General features: G+C 36.4%; 1 protein-coding gene across 2 annotated transcripts in view; it reads left to right on the forward strand.

Annotated features, from left to right (window-relative positions):
* Nucleotides 1–837: 837 nt before the first annotated feature.
* Il33 (interleukin 33) overlaps nucleotides 838–13,830 on the forward strand; it is a 31,771-nt gene continuing 18,778 nt past the window's right edge. For both annotated transcript variants that reach the window (XM_090329953.1, XM_090329952.1), the window contains exon 1: nucleotides 838–1,099. The gene's annotated coding sequence lies outside the window, so the exon portion shown is untranslated. The remainder of the gene's footprint in view (nucleotides 1,100–13,830) is intronic.

Raw genomic sequence — 13,830 nt, forward strand, 5'->3', positions numbered from 1 at the left:
GCCCCATGACCCACACACAAAAAAAATTTTTTTAAGATAAAGTTTCTGACACCAAGTATCCTATTTCTGAATCAGTGTGGTTTGTGGATTATCTTTCCAGGCACCAATGATAAGAACCGAGAGAAACAAACATTCTCATTAGCACACTTCACAGTTCAGTTCTAAAGCATGGAACTATAGCAGGATTTTGCTTCAGAGCCACAATTTTGGGGCTTGTTACAGGAAAAAAGTGAAGTAGCATAGACATTGGGAATAACGTTAAACATTAACTTTGTGATCTCAGAATGAACACCTATACAGTGATCACGAATAATGGAAATAAAACTTGAAACTAAGTATTCTCTATACCTACCCAATTGGCATGAACAAATCTCTAACAAAGGTTTCCCAGTTTTTTCTTTTTTCCTTCCTTTGTTTCTTTTCTTTCCCCTTTCTCTGTGTGTGTGTGTGTGTGTGTGTGTGTGTGTGTGTGTGCGTGCACATGCGCGCGTGCAAATATTTGCCATTGTCTCTTCGATTTTTCACTTAAGTCTGATGTTGCAACATGGGGCTACTCCTCTACTTTATGGACTTTTGTGCCCAGGCTAGATTTCAATCTTTAGTTCTCAGCCTGTGGAGTAGTTAGAATTGCAGATCCAGAGTACAACTTTAATTTCTTTCTTTTCCTTTCTTTATCTTTTCTCCCTGCCCCCCCCCCACTTTTGGCTCAAACAATAGAAATTTATCTTCTCACTATTCTGTGTGGTGATAATCAAAATCAAGGTGCTAGTAGATGTGTGTGGGCTGTCTATTTTCTCACTGACAGCCTTCTTGTGCTGTTCTTCCACAGTCTTTTTTTGGCTGCCACAGATGCTTTTGAAGGAAAAAAAAAAGACAAAGAAGACAGAGAAATCATGAACCTTAGATTTAACAGGATTTTGATTTTTTTTTGTTGTTCTTTGGCAGGGAGTATATACTTAACTAAAATCTCACCCGCCCAGTGCTCCCTTCTGAAGCCATTTGGTTCTCTGCCAAATTCTGGATAATAAAAAGAGCAAGTAAACCTTCAGAACAGAGAGCTTGTAACTATTTTGAAGAGACCTCAAGACAAGATTATAAGGTAAGAATGAAACAAAAAATGTGATATTTTTTTTTAGTCAGATTTTGTGAAGAAAGAACTTGAAAATCAGAGGATTGTTTATCATTTCTTCAAGATAAATTTCTTCAAAATAATAAGTTGGATTATAATAGTTGCTACTAACTTCTATAGTCCAATTTTGCTTCCTTTGGAGTGATTTGTAAAATTAGTAAGAAATTGCCCAAGTAGACTGTCATTGTCTGTAAATGTTCTTCCTCACCAATGAAACTTTGTGAAGCAAGTTGATAATGCTGTAGTACTTTTATGCCTTCTGAAGCCAAAACTATTAGCAAATGCAAGTGATTTTCAGCAAAAGGAGGAGTAGAAGAACCAAGAAACTATCCATTTGTAAACAGAAAAGAAACCAACCTAAATGAATAAGTTCAAAAGCTCATCAGGTTTGCTATTTTCTTTGTTAAAAATATTTCATTGGCATAAATTGTTTCATTGTGATATTTACATATATGTATATAACATATGCTGATCAAATCATCTACTAAAAACTGTTAAGAAATACTTACACATATGAGCGGATAATGTACTATGAACAAATTTGCCATCTATATTACTTTCTTAATACTCACACACTAAAAACTTGTAAAAATAGAAACTTCACCTTTCAAGTTTTTTTTGTAGTAGGTTTTACCATCCTATTTTCTATTTTTTTTTGCATTTTTTTATTGTAATTAGTAAAAGGGTTACATGATATTTGCCAGATAGAAGGTGCATTAATTCACATACATTGATACCCTTTCACATGTCTTGGTACCCGTTTCCCTCCCCCCCCACCCCCCACCCGTCTTGGTTTTCCCCCCTTCCCTATCAAATTTCAAATATCCAAATACAAATAAATTCAATATATCAGATAACAAAGTGAGATACTATACCAATATGACTTCCTCAGCAATCTTAATGTTTAATTATTTGGATCACTGTTTAACTCCTAACATTTACACTTAGAATGTAACTCTTTCCCTTCTTTCCATTTAGAGAGAAAAATAAATGAGGCAAGCATTAATTTATGGGTTTTAATAGTCCTGTCTGAAAATAGGAAAAGTAGGAGTTGTCACTTCTGGCTGCGGTGTGCTGAGGATTAAAGCAAATCAGCTTGCTTGCAAGGAACCTCTGGGAATTTTAAGTTTCCATTGTGATTCTAGTCAAGGAAATACCTTACAGTACTCCAGGAGATGGGAAGCATTGAGAGAAAAAATAATGTATATCTAGAAATATTTTTGCCTGTAAGTCTGATAGCATGATAGTTGGACAGCATAATTGCTTTGGTGTTATTGTTGTTGCTCTTCTTGATTGTGTATATTTTGGCAATGTGTGATTGGCCAATCTACAGTGTATCTTTATTCAACTCGTTTAAATTTTGGCAAACACTGTGTGACTGAAGAGGGTCAGAATTTCCTGTCTTTATATACCAACTTGTGAGAGGGATATTTAGAAACATTAAGGGCAAAAATAGACTCCTTGAAGAGTAGAAGGAAACTTTTTTTTGGAAGGTCTCATTTCTTATTTTTTTCATATATTTTATTGTAATTAATAGAAGGGTTACATCATATTCACCAGATAGAAGGTGCATTACTTCACATACATTGATACCCTTTCTCATCTCTTGGTCCCCATTTCCCTCCCCTCACTCCCACCGCTCATCTTGTTTTCCCCACTTCCTTATCCTATTTCAAATAACAAGATAAACATATATACAATATATCGGATAACAAGGTGAAATACTGTAACAATATGAGATAACCAAGGAACAGCAAAAGAGATGAGAGATAATATAGTACATTAAGACAACAATCACTTATTATATGGCTTTTGTTTCTATATCCTGGAGGTCCTTTCATTTAGCGTCATCTAATACGGCCTTATGTGTCTAGGTTTTGCTCTATTGTAAATCTCTGCTAGGAGAGCCCAAGGTTTCTACGGATTATGACAAAGGAGGGAAAATCATTGAGCCTATGTTCCTTTTTTTTTAATTCAAAGCCTTTATTTTCTTTTCTGTATAATGTGGGTTATTGTATTTGCTTTTCTATCTGCCAGGAAAATTACATAGTACAAGCTCATATCTTTATATCTCTTTATTGGTACATTTTTATGAACTAGGTATCAAGACAGCTTCTTGCTCTGTCTTGAGAATTCTGGGCTCCAGATAATTGAACTGGTCCTTCCTGATTTTTTTATCCATAAACTTTTTTTCAATTAAAGAATTTATTAATGTTGATTTTTACATCATATTTTTATATGACAAACAACTTTATTAGACTATCAAGCTTCCAACTAAACAGCAATGAAAAATCAGAACAGAATGCAAATTGAAGAAAAAGTATCTTTTTGACACATAAAACATTGGGTTCTCACAAGAACATTTTGTGTTTGGTTCTTTTTTTTTTAGAATTTTAAATTTCTTTTATTTTTTCATATTTTTTATTGTAATTAATAGAAGGGTTACATGATATTTGCCAGATAGGAGGTGCATTAATTTACATCATATTTTAAATGACAAGTTTAACAAACAAGTGTTCAAGGAGGGAATCTCTATTTACAATCACTGGGACTTAGTATTTAGAACTTAATCAAAATTAGGCTAAGGGTTTGTATGTCATATAAACATATTAATTTATGAAATAAAACATTATATCTATAGAGTCATAGGTTTTTATGTCTACATAGTTATGTTTATATTTCCATTACTATGTCCATAGCTTTGGGTATTGAGCTTATGTTCCTTTGAGTCTGGCTTATAGAAGAAAACTTTTAATTCCACTGGACAATACAAAAGATGGTTGGCTTGAAAACTTCCTGGAAATTATGTTCAAATCTAGTTATTTCATTACTCCCCACCCCTCTCTCTATCAGTTCTGTCATGTTGATAACTGGATGCAAAAATAACATTATCTCCCACACACATACAGTGAGGACTGAGCCAGGAGGCTGAGCATGTTAGGTAAAGCCCTATACCATTGAAACAGAGCCCCACCCACAAAAGGAGCTTTTTTCTTTTCAAAGGGAACTTTTGAGAGGCCAGGTAAAACTTACTATGGGAGGAGATGTGAGCAAAGGGTAATGAGGAGTATTTTTTTTTTATTGGTTGATTGTGGGGCTTGAACTCTGGGCCATGGTGTTGCCCCTGAGCTCTTCAGCTCAAGGCTACCGCCCTACCCTGGAGCCACAGCACCACTTCCATCACTAGATTTTAAGTTATGAAATAGTTCATAATATAAGTGATAGTACTTGTGTACTATCTGCCATTTGGCATAGAAAACAAACTCTTACTAATAGTTTTGAAGGCCCTTCTGTGCCCTTTCTCACTTTAGATTTTTATGAACTTGATTTTCAAAGTCTCCCCCGCACCTTAACAGGGTCTTTCTATGTAGCCCAGGCCATCTTGAAACTCATTATGCAGCTTAAGGTTGGCCTCAAATTGTCAATACTAGCATCTTCATTCCTCAAATTCTAAGACTGCAGCCATGAGCTCTATGCCTGACTCTGATTTGACATTTCATTTCATACTGCCCACAATTACTTACTACATTATTGAATGCATATGATACTGTGATATCCATATTCATTTTACATATACATCTTACATATGTACATATGTTTGCTAACAAACATATATATACAATCATATATGTGTGTAATATGTATTTATGTATTATTTATATGTATATATACATTTAGAAATATGTGTATATTGGTAAACAAATGCAACTGCTGTTTTACTATTTTTATATTTTGAAAAATGGTGGTGAGTGTGGTAACCTCAGCTACTTAGGAGGTAGAGGGTACCCAAAGGCTAGAGTTCAAGCCAGCCAGTGTACAAGACAAAAGGACAGAGGTGTAGCTTAAGTGGTAGATTACTTGTCTAATGTGCACAAAATCCTCAGTTCCTTAACACACACACACACACACACACACACACACACAATAAATAGTATTATGTTGGCATTTTGAAAAATTAAGAGCAAAAGTGACAATAATAGTATCATTACTGGCAATTATCATTTTAAAAAGCATTTTGGATACTTAAGTCTTCAAATTTTTGTTTTAATAAAAAGGATTTTTGGTTGTCTTCTCTATTTCCTGATATACTATATTCTATAACATATACTATTCTTTTACTAATTTTAATATATTAATTCATAATATCCATGGGATGGTAGAGATATAATTATTTAAATATCAAAATGTGCAAATAATCAAAGATATTATGAGTCAATATCCAGAATATACTACTTGTTTGCTATTTCATAAATCAGAAGTACCTATAAAGTAGTAAGGTATAATATCGAATAGATTTTATGTTGGGTACTATCATTTAACAAAAAAGAAAAAGTTAAAGCAGCTAATACTTAGGGAAATAGAGATTTGTATCACCTGCACTGCTTTTAGCTACCGCAATGGAACATCACATTGAATGTGGATTAAAACATCGCTGTGTTTCTATAATCCTAAGTACTCAGGAGGCTCAGACCTGAGAACTGAAGTTTAAAACTAGCCAGGGAAGAAAAGTCTGTGAGACTCTGATCTCTAGTTAATCACCAAAAGCCAGAAGTAGAAGTGGCTCAAGTGGTGGAGTGGCATCCTTGAGTGAAGAAGCATGGTGCAAGTACAGAGTCCCGAGTTCAAGCCTGGCACAAGCACTCACACATCAAAAAGATGCATCTAGTAGAATTCTTGTGCATCCAGAATAGAAGATAAGGATGCTTTCACAGGCTCTAAATATTCGTGGTATCTAGAATAAATTTTTTCTTACTAATGTTTTAAATGTTTGAAAAATGTGTCATACTCAAGTCAGTCTACTGACTTGAATGGCTTCACTCTTGGAGTAAATCCATTTAAAGAGACATTGTTATCTACTTTGAAGATGTTTCATAATCTGAAGCTCTATTTGAAAATTTCATGTTTTTATCAGCTAGTTTGCTATTTAGTTTTTTTTTAAAGAAGCAATTCTATCTTTTGAATAAACAGGTTGATAATATTTCAAAATACCACAATTCCTTACCCTTGCAAATTGATTTCCTTTGCTGGTCTGGGTATACACATTTTAGAAAGGGCTGGAAATTTGGCTTAGTGGTAGAGTGCTTGCCTAGCATGCATGAATCCCTGGGTTTGATTCCTCATACATATACACAGAAAACAAAAACAAACAAACCAGAAGTGGAGCTGTGGCTCAAGTGGTGAAGAACTAGCCTTTAGCACAGAGAGGGTCACAAACAATGCCCAGTGCCCAGACCCTGAGTTCAAGCCCCAGAACTGCCCCCTCCCCAAAAAACCAAATTAAAAAACTTAAAAAAGAAAAGAAAGAAAGCAAATTATGTATGGTTGAAAGTAAAAACTGAAATGTAATAGGACTTTTGCCCCCACACACCTCAGTTTTATGAAGTGAGTCATAACCTATTGACGCAGAAATACAGATTCATATGTTTACATATTTAGGTGACTATTGTTTGACATCTGTTCATTTCCTGTGAATATCCTGGCAAAGCCTTCCCATAGTCTCAACCTCTTCTGACTCAGTTTTAACCACATTTTCTAAAAGTTTTCTTTGAGTCCCCATTACCCAAAGTGGTTGCCTATTTTTATAGTTTCTATGAGTCTCAAGCGGGGCCCAGCTGCCTATGCAAAGTTCCTCTCTTTCTGGTCACTAGGGGATCTGACCTCCTTTCCAGTTCACTATTGTGGCTGCAGTTGTCACCCTCAGTGACTGCAATGCTTGCCTTGATGATTCTCTAACACCCTATATCATCATACCTACCTTAACTTCAACACCATTACTCTAGAATATCATTCTCTAAAATAGGGAGCATTGAAATTCTGCTTACTAAACGCCTGTTCTTCTTCTTCTTCTTTAATTTCTTTTATTATTACGGAGTTTTTTGTTTGTTTTTTGTTTTGTTTTGGTGGTGGTGGTGGTCCTGGGGCTTGAACTCTGGGCCTGGGCACTGTCCCTGAGCTCTTCAGCCCCAGGCTACCACCTTACCCCTTGAGCTACACTGGCACTTCCAGTTGTCTAGTGGTTAATTGGAGATAAGAATCTCACGAACTTTAGAGCCTCTTGAGTAGCTAGGATTACAGGTGTGCGCCACGGTACCTGGCTAGTATGGATTATGAACTCAGACCTTTATGCTTCCTAGGTAGGTGTTCTACCACCTGAGATACAACTGTAGCCCTTTGCATTTGGTTATTTTTCCAATGTGGTCTCATGTTTTTACTTGGGCTGGCTTCAAACCATAAGCCTCTTGATCTCTGTGTCTAGCGTAAATGGAATTACAGGGTTAAGTCACTGCATCCAGCCTTCCATTTTTGTTCATGTGTTTGTTGCAGTACTGGGAATCAAACTCAGAACCTCCTGCTTGCTAAGTACACACTCTACCAATTGAGCCATACTTCCAATCTCCATCTCTAAGTCACTTTTAAAATAAAAGTTGAAAGATACATAAGATATAAAATTTACCATATTAGCTCCTTTGTGAGTAACTGTGAAACATTAAGTGCATCATTGTATAGTATTAAATACAATCACATCTCTAGAACTTTTCCAGCTGCTGTCTGAGCAATAACTCCTTATTCATTACTTAATTCTTCTTTATATCTTCCAAAGAATTGATTCAGTCTTGTCTCCACTTATTCCCAAAAATTCAAGCCAAGGCCCTTTTCATCTCTTTTTCTACAACCTAGATTATTAAGAAAAATTCAGTCATTTCACAAGATCTTCAGGTTCATGTCTCTAGACCTTAAAATTTCCTATCTCCTCCCAAACTCTCACTTTCCCTCCTCTCCTACAAGAAAACAAAATGAAGACAAAGCAAACAACAACAAAATCGGTATCTTTACAAAATGAACCTTTCTACACCTATTCTGGAGACATTATGTAGATATTCCCTTTTTATTTGTTCTTTCTTGCACTGAAATATGTCCAAGAATTCTACAGTCCAATAAAACACAATATATATTGTCACTAAATATGCATTACTTAAGTCTTACAACAACACAATCGGTTCATATCATTGTGAGGAAATTTATTATTATGAAGAAACTGAAAGAAACCAAACCTTAATACCATCAAGCAAATGTCCCAAGATCTCTGCTTCATATCAGTCTGTCAAGATAGCATTGTTTCCTTTCATTATATGCTCTTTGGGAAAGTCTTCTTTCCTCCTTCTCCAATCTGTACAGTCCATTGAAGTAGTTCTGGACATTATCTCTATGGGTGATGGCCTTTCTTCTAGGTCTGTAACCTAGAAGAAACCTGTTTGTTTCTTTGTTTGTTTTGTGGGCCATAGGACTTGAACTCTGACCCTGCCCTATCACTGAGAGATAAACCCGCTGGCTTAGAACCTCAACCCTCAGGTCTCAGCCTCCTGATTAGCTAGGATTACCGGCATGAGCCACAGCTCTTGGCTCCAGATGCATTTCTATTGTTCTTCATATTAACTCTCTCACCTTCTTAAGATCCTATTCTCTTAGCCTACCTAATTTGACCTCACTTTCTAATTCATGGTTTTCCTTACTCCTTTTTATTTCTTTCTTTTTCTTCTTCTTTTTCACTATTTATTTTATTATTAAGTGGTTATACAAAGAGTTTTCAGTTCCATGTCAGGTTAGAGTACAATGAATGTTAATCAGTCTTATCTCTTCCACCATTCTCCCTTTCCCCCTCCATTCCTATCTTCAAGTTACATAGTTCAATTACATGGTTTACATTGACTCTAATGACTATATTTGCTCACACTTTATTTTTCTCTTTTGCCCTTTAAATGTAGGGTCCCTAGGAGTTCCATCTCTCTGTTGCTTTCTCTTCCTGCCCACACTTGGCCAATCTAACCCACAGCTTTACCTCCACATTCTCAATTATATTGCTTTCACAAATATAGAACAAGTCCACATAGCTGGCCATCAACTTTCTGCTGAAATTCCCTTAGTAATTCCACAAGTATTTCCAACATTTTTGGGCACCATATCAAACTCCTTCCATGTCCTTGTTAGCAAATTCCTCCATTTGAGATTCCTATCACTAGCCCCTCACACCATCGTCACTAACTTGCTCCTCCATCGAGAGATGAGGAGCTTTCTGGTAACCACACCCTGAGCCCAGAGGAAAACTTGGGATTCTAATTTTAAGAGAATAAGCAAGAATCTAATCTTGACTAAGTTTCCACTTTCTGCTTACTTACTTTTATCCCCTCTTTATCAGTTCCACCAATATTACTCCATTCTCATTACTTTTTCCCTGGAGTGTTTTAACTAGATGCCTAACTGGTTTCTTTCCTCTGTTTTCTTTCTCTCCTTCTGGACTCTTTTTGAGAGGGTCTTGCTAAATTTTTGCCTGGGCTGGCCTCAAAGCAAGATTCTCTCATCTGTACTTCCCAAGTAAGTGTGTGCCATTACAGCTGGCCAGAAGTTCTGAAAGAAAATGGTGAGCCTGGTGAGGAGGCTCAGGCCTGCAATCTTTGCTACTCAGGAGGTTGAGATATGAGGATTTCAGCTCAAAGCCAGCCCCAGCACAAAAGTCTGTGAGACTTATCTCCAATTAACCGCCAGAAAACTGGAAGTGGCGCTGTGGCTCCACGGGTAGGGCAGGGGTAGGGCAGTAGCCTTGAGCTAATAGAGCTCAGGGACAGTGCCCAGGCCCAGAGTTCAAGCCCCACAACTGACACACACACACACACACACACACACACACACACACACACACACACACACACACACACAAAAAGAATTAAAATTTTGTATAGTACTTGAAAACATATATAAACCAAATTTCATTAGTAATGCCATAACTGAAGATAAATGCCCTTGGGGGGGAATTTTTAGTGCATATCACATATTTGTTTTGTTTGTCTTTATTTTTAAAATATGGTTTTGTTATATATCACAGATTGGCCTTGAACTCAAAATCCTTCTGCTTTAAATTCTCAAATACTGGGGTTACAAACATGTGCCTCCATATGCAGCTAACTTCCTAATTTATGAAGATATTATATAAATCAATTTATAGAATTACAGCAAATATTTAACTAAAAGTTGCTCAATGAAGCTTAGCTACTCAGGAAGTTGAGAAGTGGTGATCGAAGTTCAAAGCCAGGCCCTGTAAGAAAGTCTTTGAGACTCTTATCTCCAATTTACCAGCAGAAAACCGGAAGTGACGCTGAGGCTCAAAGTGGTAGAGTGCTAGTCTTGAACTGAAGAGCTCAGGGACTGCACCCAGGCCCAAAGTTCAAGCCCCACACCAACAGAGAGAAGGCAAAATCAACAAAAAAGCATTTGATCCAGCAATTACACACACACACACACACACACACACACACACCCCACTCTAGGGAGGGGAGAGCAACACTTTTAGTTTCAACATTGATAGTAGAAAAATAGAAAAACCTGGTAGCATTCAGTGTCTTAATCAAGAAGAGATTAATTAAGATATACCAATGTGATTAAAAACTATTTATGAAGTTACTTAAGAATATTCCTAATGTGGGAATACTCATGATACAGTATTCATTTTTGTTTTATTTATTTTAATTTTAGCTGTATTAGAGTGTGAGCTCAGAGCTTCCTGTCAGCTAGGTTTTGGCTGTTTAATTTCAAGGGAGCATCTCATGAACTTCGTGCCTAAGGTGCCCTCAAATCTCAATCCTTTTACTCCCAACCTCCTGAGTAGCTAGGATTACATGTGTGAGCCTCTGATGCCTGGTTTCAGTATTTATTTGTTTTATTTATGCACTTATTTTTGCCACTCCTGAGACTTGAATTCAGGGCCTGGATACTGTCCTTGGGGTTTCTCAAGGCTAGAACTCTTCCACTTGAGTCACAGCGCCACCTCTGGCTTTTTCTGTTTATGTTGTACTGGGGAATTAGAATCCAGGGCTTTGTGTATGCTAGGCAAGCACTCTACCATTAGGCCACGCTCCCAGCCTCAGTATTTATTTTTGAAAAACGCAAAAAGCAGCATATAATGTAGTTGTAATATATTTCTATCTTTTTAATTAAAATGTATATGGGAAAAAATATCAGGGTCTACATTTTGTGTACTTTCATATTATTTACACATCTTCTAAGGGCACAGATATTCTTTTTTTCCCCCAGTCTTGCTACTTGAACTCAGGGCCTGAGAGCTGTTCTTGGGCTTTCTCAAGGGTAGAGCTTTACCCATTGAAACACAACACCATTTCCAGCTTTTTTTCTATGTATGTGATACAGAGGAATCGAACCCAGGTCTTTGTGCATCCTAGGCAAGCACTGTACCACAAGGCTTGCTCCCAGCCCTTCAGAGATTTTATAAAAATTAATAATTAAGCTCTCTGGTCATTATTCTTAAGATGACAAAAGAAAGAAACAGCAACAATGGTTGTGTTAAAAAAGGTGGCAGCCACATGCGTCCTACTTGCTTGTACAGCCTGAGCCAGTGAGCACCCAAGGATGAGGCCATTAAGAAGCTCATCCTTCAGAACACAGCAGAGGCTGTATCATCAGGGACTTTTCAGAAGCAAGTGTCTTCGGTGCTTGTATGCTTCCCAAGCTCTATGAGCAGTTCCCTTGGGGCATAAGCTGTGCCATTGACAGCAAAGGTGGTTGGGAATCGATCTCGTGATGCCCAGACCCAGCATTCCCACTCTAACTTAGGCCTGCTGGTGCTGCCCTACAACCTCCCTCAAAAATCCATGTAAGGAACTGGCTGGGTCCTTAAGGACTGAAGAAAAACTGTCTTCTAGGGGGAGGGAGGGGAAAAATCATTTTTATTAAACATTCAATTATGAGTCTGATAGATAAAAGTCTCTGATATTTCTGTTTAGCATAAATCTGTAAGAAAAAGATACGCTCCTACCCATTTTAATCTATTCAACAACTTGTATTTGCATAGCCTCCTTCATCAAATGCTGTCATCTAATATTGCTTAATCTGTGAGTGAATGTGTGTATGCATGTATATATAAATTGAATTGGGTTGTAATTCCTTTAGCTATTAGCAAGGGCTGACTACAGGAACCCACATCCTCTGAGACAATCCTTTACTTAACATCTACAATTTAGGTGAGTATCATAATCTCTGTATAAGATTATATGCTATCAGCTACTGGGTGGGGGGAGAATAGCAAAAAAAAAATAAAAACAACCAGCAGTATTTCTATTGTCTCAAGTTCTGAAATAATTTCAGTGTTAAATAATAAAGAGAAAAGAGTAAATTTCAAACTCCAAAAATGGTACAATGATCATGTTTAGTAAATGATTTGTAGATTGCTTGAAGAAACTTTTTTTTCAAACTCTAATGTATATATATATATATATATATATATATATATATATATATATATATATATTGGGACTTGAATTTAGGGGCTGGGCGCTATCCCTGGTTTTTTTTTTGTTTTGTTTTGCTTTTGTTGTTTTATTTTTTGCTTAAGGCTAGCACTCCACCACTTTGAGCCACAGCATCACATTGGGTTTTCTGGTGATTAACTGGAGATGAGTCTCATGGACTTTCCTACATGGGCTGGCTTCCAACCACGATCCTTAGATCTCAGCATCCTGAGTACCTAGAATTACAGGCATGAGCCACCAGTGCCCAGCCAGATTATACTTTTATTTCAAGAAATACTAAAATAGTGCTGACTTTCTTTCTGTCAATGACTGCATGACAAATGTGGTACTTGTCACCTTATCTTGTTCAAATCATGCAAGCTTGCATTGGTTTACAACAGAATTCTTCCCAAGGTGTTTACTAAAACTAGTCCATGGGAGAAATAATTGGTGGAAAAGTTATATGGGCAGATAATTATAATCAGATAAACAAAGGCAATTGTAATTCTTCACTGAAGGATTGACAACATGTTTGCTAAATTAATGTGATCTCTAGCTGTCTGAGAGATGAAGATAGGTTAAAATACAGATTTATTTGGAAACACAGCTGTTTTATGACTAGGGTTTTTTTTGGGGGGAGGACATATGTTATTTTGGATAAAAGAGAAAACAAAGAAAAACCATAGTTTTGTTTCTAAATACAGTTCAAATATGCATTTTCTTGTTTCTATTGTGTTACTACAGTAGCTACTTGTACAGAATAACATTTAAACTATTTCCAGTGTAATTAAAAATTTAACTATAATAGGTTTACCTAGCTCCACTCTTCTACATATTAAGTAGAAAATTACCTACTATTTGTGGGCACAACTCTGTTGTAAATAAAATGAACTATTCAGAACCAAATATGAGCTGTTACATAAAAATTTATGGCAAAAGAGCAAGGAAAGTCTTAAAAACAATATTTTCAACAAATTGATATTGAGGTGGCAATGAGTAGGCAGACCAAGAAAGTGGAGAACTCTTTCCTATAAGCATTGTGTATCTCTATAGCCTTCCTTGCTTTGGAGTTGGTAAAGGTTGGAATTCTAAGTTTAAAAATATATTCCACAATGGCAGGTGGCTCATGCCTATAATATATATTCCACAAAGCTTATCTAATAGTTATGAGAATGGCAGGTCAGATTCAAAAATTAAAAGTAAATGGTTACTTACCTAAAAAGCCTAAGATACCCCAAGAAATTTTCATTCTTAGCCTATGCCATTCTATCTTTCATGTTCCATTTAACTATGGTAGAGCAATCTTCAGTATCTTTAAGCCAGATACAGCTTCTTCAGTTTTTCCTACTATAGTTAGACATGTATTACTTCACAGAAGCTTTGTGTAGAGGAAAGACTGAGCATTTG

This window comes from Megascapheus bottae, chromosome 3 (genome assembly GCF_031878675.1).
Source record: "Megascapheus bottae isolate mThoBot1 chromosome 3, mThoBot2.hap1, whole genome shotgun sequence".
Lineage (NCBI taxonomy): Eukaryota > Metazoa > Chordata > Mammalia > Rodentia > Geomyidae > Megascapheus > Megascapheus bottae.